The sequence below is a fragment of the Rhinolophus ferrumequinum genome, chromosome 28 (genome assembly GCF_004115265.2).
Source record: "Rhinolophus ferrumequinum isolate MPI-CBG mRhiFer1 chromosome 28, mRhiFer1_v1.p, whole genome shotgun sequence".
NCBI classification, from domain to species: domain Eukaryota; kingdom Metazoa; phylum Chordata; class Mammalia; order Chiroptera; family Rhinolophidae; genus Rhinolophus; species Rhinolophus ferrumequinum.
In genome coordinates this window covers 571,977-582,384 of record NC_046311.1, presented here as the reverse complement: position 1 = coordinate 582,384, position 10,408 = coordinate 571,977, and positions in this window count along the sequence as shown.

The window sequence follows — 10,408 nt, the reverse complement described above, 5'->3', positions numbered from 1 at the left end:
GCAATGTCGGGTGAGGCCCATTCCTCCCCTGGGTGTAGCCAGCTTTTGATATTGATGGACATTCCTACTGGACTTGAAGGCCTGTGTGCGCATGTGTACATACGTGTACATATAGATAACCATTACAACCTGAGAGGCACAACGAAAGTGAGAGCCCTGTCTCAGAAACAAATTGATTGGTACTTTTGAAGTCCCTGTTTGTCCCTTTCACATCTCATCTCTTTTCTCCTCTACCCCCAAGAGATAATCCTTACCGAGTTTGTTTCTCCTCTTAGCTACGGTTTTTACACTCTGGCTTTCCGCCCTTCTGCTCCAGGTGGGCACATCCCTCAGGCTGGCTAGGTGACCCATCTCTGTCTCCAGGGGCTGGTTCGAAAAGGAACCTGTGGGCCGAGCCAAGCCAGAAGGGTGTGGACCCTGCAGGTAGGACAGGCACACAGCAGGTGGCCAAGCCACACAAAAGTGCTGTGCCTGAGAGATGAAGGCCAGAGAAGTGGAAGCAGAAATGCAAGTAGTTCAGTCCCGGCTGAAGGGCGCTCCACTGCCGAGCTGTGCCCAGCCTGGGTTCGCTTAGGGTCCTGGTGGCCATGCCCAGACCCGCAGCATCACGTGGGGATTTGCTATCAGTGCAGTTTCTGGCGTCCCTTCCAGATCTCCTGCATACGGATCTCGGAGTAGAATCCAGTCACCTGTTTTAACAAGCTCTGCATGCATTTCTGATATGCACTGCAGTTTGAGACATGCTTTGCTGTTTGATAACCTCCCTGAGAGCTTTTAATCTCATACCCAGACCACCGCTGCCAATTAAATCGGCCGGTGGAGGAGGGGTGGCAGGGACCCTGCCTGGCATTAGCATTTCTTTAACTGCCCAGGTGACACTGGGCAGGGATGCTAGCTGTGCCCTGAGCCATAGCTGGTCCTTCCAGCCTAGTCCCTCGTGCAGGTGCTCCGAGGAGAAGTAAGGCCTTGCTGTTTTCTGTACCCCCAGACGCACAGGATGTTCCACTAAGGGATTCCCAAGCCCCTTTGCCAGTGCTTTGGGAATCTGCTGCATTTTTCTCTTACTCTAGTTTGTACTGTTGATTCTGGTTATTCGTTGAGGCTGTGTTCTATAAAGTCACCATGAGCACTGAATTAGCCACTGCTGAAAACCATTGTTCCCAGGGAAATACAGGGTGAGGTTCCTTTGAGCCTTAAGTCACAACACTTGTCACCAATACAGAACCTTGTAGTTTCTGTTGAAAGGCATCTTATTTAATATACAGTGTTTCCCCAAAAATAAGACCTAACCGGAAAATAAGCCCCAGCATGGTTTTTCAGAATGACATCCCCTGAACATAAGCCCTAATGCGTCTTTTGGAGCAAAAATTAATATAAGACCCGGTCTTATTTTCGGGGAAACACGGTACGTTGGTAATTCATGAATATGGAACCCATGGGCAAGAGCATTCTGCAGCCTAACTGAAGCTTCTCTGACACGTGTATTTTCTCTGTAGGGCACATCACAGCCTTCTTGCACTGTGCTTAGGGGGCATTTTAAAAACCGATATCACCACAAAGTATGGAAAACAAGTCACAGAACAGACCAAAGAACACTAAAAAGGCAGTAAGTGAACATGATGCAGAGTTCTTAAAGTTTCCTGCCGTCTTGTTTTCTCCAGAGACCAGGTACAGACTAATTGCTGGGGGGGAGAATGCTGTAAATAGCACTGCACGTGGCACAGGGAGTAAAACCATGTCAAACACTTGAAAAATTTCCAGATATTGTTCAGATATATTCTTTTGTGCACTGTCTGTGCATCTTCTTTGCCCAACTTTCTGTCAGAGCACTTTTTGAAGTTCAGTTCTGAGCTCTGCTTCTGTTACAAATGTTTTCCCATTTTAGCATTTGCATTTTTGTCTTTCATGCTGAAATACTGAAGGTTTTGTGTTTATAGACAAAGCTGTTAATCATTTGCAGTTCTCAGTATGACATATAAAGGTCTCCCCTATGCCCAAGTCCACAAACATCATTCTAGTAAATTTGTGGTGTTACCATCTTTATTAGGCACAATTTAAAGAATATAATTGGTATCTTTAAAACGCAATATTTAAATTAATCATGCAACTTAAATGCATTGTCCAGACTAATTAAGAATTGTCCATTCTTTAATGAATTCCAAGTTCCATGAAATAAGACAGTTATTTACCTTTCTCGGTTTATTTATTCATTTTTATTTTTTATTTTTGTTAACAACTGTATTGAATTTGTACACCCTACAATTCACCCATTTAAATTCTTCCCACTTTAGTGACTTTTAGTATATTCACAGAGTTGTGCAACCATAAATCAATTTTAGAACATTTTCATCACCCCAAAAAGAAACCCTACAACACAGCCAAATCCCACCCCCACCGCACCCCCTGCCTCAAGTCTCCTGCAGCCCTACGAAACCACTAATCTTTCTGTCTATGCAAATTTGCCTGTTTTGGACTTTTTATATAAATGAAATCACATACTACGTGGTCCCTTGTGACTGGCGTCTTAGTGTCATGTTTTCAAGCTTCTTCCGTGTTGTAGCATGAATTGGTAATTCATTTCTTTGTTTTCTAGATGAGAGAAATAGCACAGAATCATACCTTTTTATTACTGAATAGTCTGTGTGACTGGGCAGTCTGTGTGACTGTCACATTGGTTTAATTGTTCAGCAGTTGACGGACATTAGGGTTTTCATTTCTCTTGGATATGTACCGAGAACGGGAATTGCTGGGTAAGACCTTGGTTTATTTTTAATCCATCTTTATATCCTACATTCACATTAGCAGTGCAGATTTTAAAAGGAGGCTACTTTCCCCTATTTTAGCAGCCCATACAAATGTAAACTGGATTGACTATTTTAGTAAATGTATCTGAATTTGTTAGTTATCATTGAAGTAGGTCGCACAGTTGGAAAGGATTTCCAGTTCCTTTCATCTTGGCAGGAAGGACCTGTTCTGAGTTCCTTCGTGCCTAAGTCTGTGATTCTGTACCCAAGAGCCTTACATAATGTCTGAAAAATTCAGAATCATACCGAATGGGAGGATCCAACATAAATTGTCTTCTGAGCCCCAAACAGTTTAATAACTTTTTGTGGTCACAAAAGAAGTACATGCTCACATGGGAAAGCACTGTAAGTTCAATAAAAATTGCTGTACTGTCTTCCTCAGAGTTGGCCCTGTTAACCGTCCTTCCTGGCCCAGTTCAGATGCTGAGTACGTGTACTGGTAGACTTCAGCAGATTACGCGCAAGCTATTTAAAAACAGTGTTAGAATTTAAAATATGGTCTGTCCACCCCGCTTTCTCAAGCATTTCTCAAGCCTTAGAAGACCCTTGTTCTCTTGATAGAAGAGCAGAAGCTGCCGTTCGTTGAGTAAACTATGTGTCAGTCATTTTACACTTGTCAGTGCTAATTCTCACAATGTTGTAAAACATTTATTATTATTATTGCACGCAGTTACCCGGGCCCACTATGTGCTTAGGAACTCAGCGGCACCTGCTATTACGTAGTTGAGAAAACCAAGGCTCAGCCAATGTGAGTAATTTGTGCCAAGTCACACAGCTCCAGGGCCACCATTCCAGTGCAAGCCATCACTGTCACCCCTTGCCTGGGCTTCTACAGTAGCCTTCCACACTGGTCCCCCTCCAGCCCTCCTCCCCTTGACGGCTAGAGTGACCTAGAGTGACCGTAATGCATAACTCAGAGCACATATCTTAACCTTTTCATCAGTTTCCCATCAGAATGTCCCAAATTTGCTATGAAGTGAATGAAACTTAAGATTCGGGACTCCTCACTTGCACAGCGCCTTCCAAGGCCCTGGGGGGCCCCTTACAATATGCTCATATGCTCGCGTGCTCTTTGTAATGTTTGTCAGAGTAAGATCTTTTAACTGCAGTTGGTAAGTACTACTGTCTGTTTCCACACAAACTGCCCTTCCTTTTGGACCTGGGGACTGGTCATGGCTGCCATGGGCATATTTATCTGCAGTCACTGCCATGTGCAGTGAGGGTATTGTTAATCCCCCCAGTGTAATGCTTCCAGGACATTCCCTCTACCCACTGTGCCAACGTGCCCAGTATTGCACCAGGAAGGTGTAGGAACAGAAGGTGTCACCACAGGGACAGCGTCTTCTCTGGTACTCGACCGTGGAAGGGAAATAAGCTTTGAAACGTGCTGAGCCAGAAACTTGTCTGTGGCAACCTTCAGGTGTGCAGTTAAAGCCAAGGATTTCGTTCTCAGAATGCCAGAAAAGCTGGGGAAAGGACTCCAGAGGTGTGGCAGGCGGTTCATCAAAGTGGTTTCTAGGTACTGTGATGTTTGTCCACTTTTTAGAGATCTGTGATTGGTTGAGTTTTTTTCATTCCAATACCCAACTTCAAACCCAGTTTTGTGTTTGTACTATTGTATTCTTCCGCTGTAGGAGGCCTCCCCCAGGACTCTGACCTTCCGGAAAGCGGAATCAGCCCCGCTCTCCATGGGCTCCCTTGGACCCCTCCGCCTTCCCCGCTGTCTTGGCCGTGGTGCTGTCCCGGACCCCGTCCTGCCTTCACTGTCATCCCATCTCTCTCTCTGGAATGCTCTTCCCCTGCACTCTGCACACTGACGCTTTGTCTCCTGGTCCTAGCTGAGGTCACCCCCTCAGAGGCATTTTAAGTAGAACCCCCCACTCCATTTTCCGTGTATTTCCTCGAGTACATTGATCATACTCGGAAATTACCCCGTTTCCTTTCTGCCTTCCTCCCTGGCAGTAAGTCCATGGAAGCAGGGACATTGTCTAGTTCACTGCAACATCCTGAGAACTGGTCGTATGGTTGATTCTGAAATATTTGTGAATGAATAGCCAGGAAGTGACAGAGCAGGGCTGAAACTCACGTTTATCTGACCTCAGAGGCCAAAGGCTGTGCACTCCCAAAATGCAGAGAACTTCTGGTATTTCCCACAGAGCTGGAGAGATCAGCTGTCCAGCAGAGCACAGCACGTCTACACTGGTTCACCAGTCCCTGGGAGATCAAAAGTAACCAGGATCAGACTGCCCTTGTCCTTCCAGGTGACTTCACATATTCTTTAGTTTTCAAAAAATTAAAAACATCTAAAATTAATCAGGCATGTTGTAGAAAAGCAAGGAAAGACTGCGTCTCGAATGAGACAGCTATGGGACTGGAAACTACCAAACGATTTCCAATTTTGAGAGACTTGGGTCAGGCGGCTTAGAATTAGGTTAAAGACAATCAATTCTCTGCAACAATCAATGCCATACATTACTTTAGCCTTCAGAGGGAGTTTTGGGTATTGTGAAAAGGTTGCTCATCTGTTCTCTTCTTATCCATATATAAAACTGGACATCAATTAGTGTTCCACCGGAAATGAAGCTCGGGAAAGTGAACGCTTGCTAAATAATTTAAAGGAGTGGAAAATCAGCAGATTCCCAAACATATTAGGGAAGCAGCTCTATTTTGGTTTCATTTGATCCTTACTCGGCTGTAAGCATTACGTGGCAGTTTACAAATTACAAGCAGAAGTGAAACTATTTAATTTTTAATCTTCTTGTGTCCTTTTGAGGATCAGAATTTCACAATACCCCTTGATTGAAGTGGGAATGATCTGGGAACAATTAAATTGACAGTGAATTCTGAGATGGCATTTCTCTTGGTGCCCAGCCGCAAATTTGTGGAGCATTTGTGGTCTGTCCCTGCGAAGCAATTAGGTTTCTGGACTTACTTTTGGTATACGTAGCAGTGTCTAAATACCTCTCATTTCCAGAATAGAAAGTGAGACGGTGTATATTTGATGAGAATAAATGGTAGCTTTTGCATGGAATTAAACATTTGTAATTGTGTCTTGTACCCATTAAAATAAAGGCAAAGTTCCTTTTTAAAATTTATAATAGTATGTCATCTATGAAGAACAGATCACTTAATGCAATAAATATTTATATATTCCTAATAAGTTGTGTTTAGTTAGTGTACAAGTGTTGAGCTTTTGCACATTAAGTAATTGCAAATCTGAAGGAATTTATCTGCAGAAATTCGTATTTTACAACAGATTATTTTTGTTTTTAGCAACTTTGAGATAGCATTGATATAAAAATTACACATTTAAAGTGTGCAGCTTGATATTTGATATATGTATAGGTTCTGAAATGATCATCACAGTTGAGCTAATTGACATATCCATTACCTGTACATAGGGACCATGGGATGTGTGTGTGTGTGTGTGTGTGTGTGTGTGTGTGTGTGTAGATTTGAGATCTATTCTTTTGTAAATTATAAGCACACAATACAGTACTGTTCATATTTGCCTTAAAAGAAAAATTCTTTTGTGATGTGCTTCATCACTCCTAGATGTAAAAGCTTTCCACATTTAGGGGCCTGGGATATTGTACTGCATTGTCTTTAGGTGGAAAACAAAATCTTCATTTGTAACAGAGCTGGTATTTGCCCAGGATACATTATAATTTACTCTGTTCTGTAGTGAATTGTCATTTCCTTGTTTACTTGTGTTTCTCTGTTGGTAATTGGGTCTGTGACATTGTGGTGTACATGCTATTTTTAAACTCTGTTGAAACAGCTGTTTTATAAATGGTTTATATTTTTGTGGTATGGCTTTATGCACTAGCATATAGTTATCACAATGTAAGAAAAGATGGCCAGTTTCATTCTTAAAGGTATCTACATTAAAATATGTCTGCATTTTTACATTTCATTGTGGCCCTTGAAATAGGCCCTGAAAGAGACCTTTTATTTTTATATCATTTCTTTTGAAGGATTGAATTTTAATATCCTACCAATACTTGCGTTTTTCCTTCAATCTGTAAAAATGCATTTAATTTCAGCAATAAAATTGACAACATCCATTTTTATCTTTAATTAACTTCTCCGTTTGGTTTCATCTTAAAGGCTCACAGCAGAATTTATCACCGAGCCATAATGAAAATGCTGAATGGAAGATTCAGAGCCTCTGCCCAGCTCTGAATTTAGCTCTGTTGACCCCGTTATAAAAAAGAAAAGTCAACAACACTGACGTGAAAGCCAGCTCGTTAAGGTCACCCCACTTGCAGATGACAGTGTTAAGTTTGATTCCTGCTGTATATTTGACCTCCTGGTTGCCTTCCCATTGTCTTTTTGCTAAGGGGTTTGTAAGTGCGAAAGCACGTCAGTGATGGCTGCACACATGCTAACAGCCTCCCCTATGGGCCCTGCTCTGAGTGCTTCGCAGCCTTCATCTCCTGCCAGGCAGGTCTTAAGGCACCATCTTAAAAGTGAGGAATGGGGCCCACAGAGACAGATCGCCTGGCCACGGGGGTTTGTATCCCTGCTCACCAGCTCGGAGATCGTGGGCAAGCTGCGTCCCATTCATTTGTCCATCCCACGCTCACTTGGAGCGTGTGCCTCACACACCTGGCAAGAGTGTGGACACAAGTGCTGGAGCTCATTTTCTATGAGGGAAGCAGACACACTGAAGGGTATGTCATTACAAATCGTGACAAGTGTGGGGAGGGGAGGGGAGCGGACCGGGCTGTGCCAGTACCAGGCAGAGGGAGTGGAGGACCCAACTTAGGTTGGTTTGTCTCTCAAGAGACACATCGTATCATTCCTGAAGGAGGAGTGGGAGTTGGGCAAAGCTGGGGGGGTCCGGGAGGCGCATACAGGCAGAGGGAGTGGTTTCTGTGGTGACCCTTCCCTCGGGCAGGACTGCTGGTGTGGTTCAGGTCGAGGGGCCAGTGAGGCTGAAAGACTGTGCAGCAGGTAGTGAGGGCAACAGGGGCCACCAAGGGTCCTGGAAAGGACTCGGATTTGGTTTCTGTTTAACACAGTCACTCAGGCTGCCACCTGCAGAATGTTCTGGAGAGTGCAGGGTAGGCGTCTAAGCTAGAGGTGAGTGTGAACTCCAGAAAAGTTAAAGGTAAGTAGCACTTAAGTTTGAGTGGGACTCAGTGGGTGAAGCAGCGGAGGAGCCCAGGCTGACCACAGGTTTGCAGCTTGAGACGGTTGGAGGGTGGTACCATGATGGAGATGGAAAGACTGTGAGGAAAAAAGGCTTGGGAGACACCAAGTGACATGTCCACGTGACAATGATGTCATGTGCACAGTCGGTCTACTGGAGCTCAGAGGTGTGGATTGGTCATTGTCAGCGTGCAGAAGGTATTTCCAGCCAGGGTAATGGATAAGAAGCAGAGGGCACCCAGAAGAGACGATGTCCAGGTCGAGCCCCTGGGATTCCCAGCGAGCAGAGCTGATGGACTTGGGCGTGAGACTGTGAGCTAGTATATTAAATGGTGCTTAGCTTGTTACCTTCCTCACTACTTTGTAAGATTGAGATGATAATTACTAAATCGTGGTGACATACTGACTGGCCAGAGGGTATTACAGAGATGGTAAGACCTACACTCCAGGCTGAGGAGCTCATTATATAGGACAAAACAGTGCAAAACGGTGCAAAGTGACATGTGAGAGAAATAAAGTGTTCTGGGAGTTCTCAGAAGGGAGGTGGCAGTGGGCATGTAACACCTGAAATAGGTCTGACGAAGGGTAAGTGTGGGTATTCAGGGGAGGGGAGAAGCAGCAGGACGTGCAAAGACAGGAAAGTGCAGTAAAAATGCTACAGTCTTCAGAGGAGCGTGTCTGGGATGTGGGTGCACCGGAAGGACCGTATGACAGTCCTTTGGTCAAACTCAGGAGGTTGGTGGACAGACGCTGTATTAGGGGCCTGCATGTGGTGGCCCCAGCACAGCATCAGCAGTTCCTACTGACAACGTGGTCAGCCAGCGTGTCCTGGCTGTGACCATGGTTGAATCAGGTGCAGCCACATCCAGCAACTGAGTGACTGGTGTATCGTAGGAAAAACCATCCAAGGTGCACTCATTGTATTCTGTAATTATTTGCCTGCATTTTATTGTGCTCGACAAATCACACACTTTGCCTCTCACTTAAAAACAGTAACAGCTAGTTGGGTTTCTCACAGATTATGTAAATAACCTCGTGATTCTCGTGGTTGTTGATATAGCACTCTTGGGGAAGTCTGGGCATTCCAGTTACGCTTACTGTGGCTGAGCTGACAACCATTTAATTCTAGTTTTTCCGCGGACAGGTGCTGTGACCTTCAGCGTTATTCAGCTACTCGGTTTCAAGTCCCCTAGCTGTGAAAGCGGAGTAAACCCTACTTTGTGCAAACACTGTTAGGGAGGGATTGCATAAGTGTCTGTATGCCCCAGAAAGTCTTCAGAGCAAAATAGAACCTTGCGGTGAAGGGACAGTAAGTATTGTCTTCCCTTCCTGTGCAGAAGTGTCATGAATGACTAACCCAGTTGGCCAGTTTCTAACTTCAGTGGATATTGTTTCCATTTTCCTCCTCCTACTTAGACCTAGGAAAGATCAACTAAAATTTATCGTTTATATGCTTAGCAACCAGGTTTAGGTTTTAAACAGATTTACCAAGTGAAGCTTGGAGTGAAATTTCTGCTCACAAGGAGTCTGTGAAGAATCAGTGACACGCTCTGCCACTAAGGTTTCAAGGTAATTCGCCTGAATCTCTTTAGCCAAATGAAGCTTCCTGATCAATTATGGACGGAGGGGATGAAATAGAAAGGTCTAGCGGGGTTTGCCACGGCCTGTCTGCGCCAGTGGAAATCACCCGTATTTACAGATGTTGGCAGCACGGAGGTGACTGGCCGGGTCTGAGGCCATTGCATGTCATTTCAGCAGATGCTCGGATGGGGGTCAGTCCTCCCGGTTACCAGACCAAGGAAATTGGCCTAGAGTGAGAGAACTTGCTGGGCTGCCTGGTTGACCTGGGACCAGGCCTCCTGTGGGGCCGCTAGCCAGCCCCCACCCCATTGCCTCACGAGGCCGCAGGCTGCTGGGAGGGATCGGGGGTGGGGCGAACCTGGGGGCACGTCCCTCTCCCAGTGTGCAGTTTTCTCAGCCGCACTGTCACGACTCAGGACAGTGACTGTTCATGTCACGGTTTTCTGTCTATCCGTCTGTCCCCTCTTGGTGCTGGCACAGAGCAGGCATTAATGAACGGCAGTTATCCTAGGTGTGCAGGGGCCTGCCCAGGGTCACCGGAGGTTACACTGGGATCTGCCAGCGATACCGGCCTCACGCCCTCCCAGAGGCAGGGCCAGCGTTGGGAGGTGGGGCCAGGGCTGAAAAGGCGGGGCCAGAGGTCGACTGGGCGGGGCTATGCATGTTGGGCGTGGTCAGGCGCCCGCGCTCCTCGCGCGCGGTCTCCTCACCAGCAGAGTAGCGCTGCACGCCTCACGTGCGGCGAGCGGACCGAGCCTTCGAGGCTGAGGTGGCCGCCTGGCGTGGCGGGAGCTGAGGAGCGGAGCGCCTCTCCTCAGCGCCGCTCGCCTTCCCCCGGGAGCCTCGACGCACGCTCCTGGCTCCAA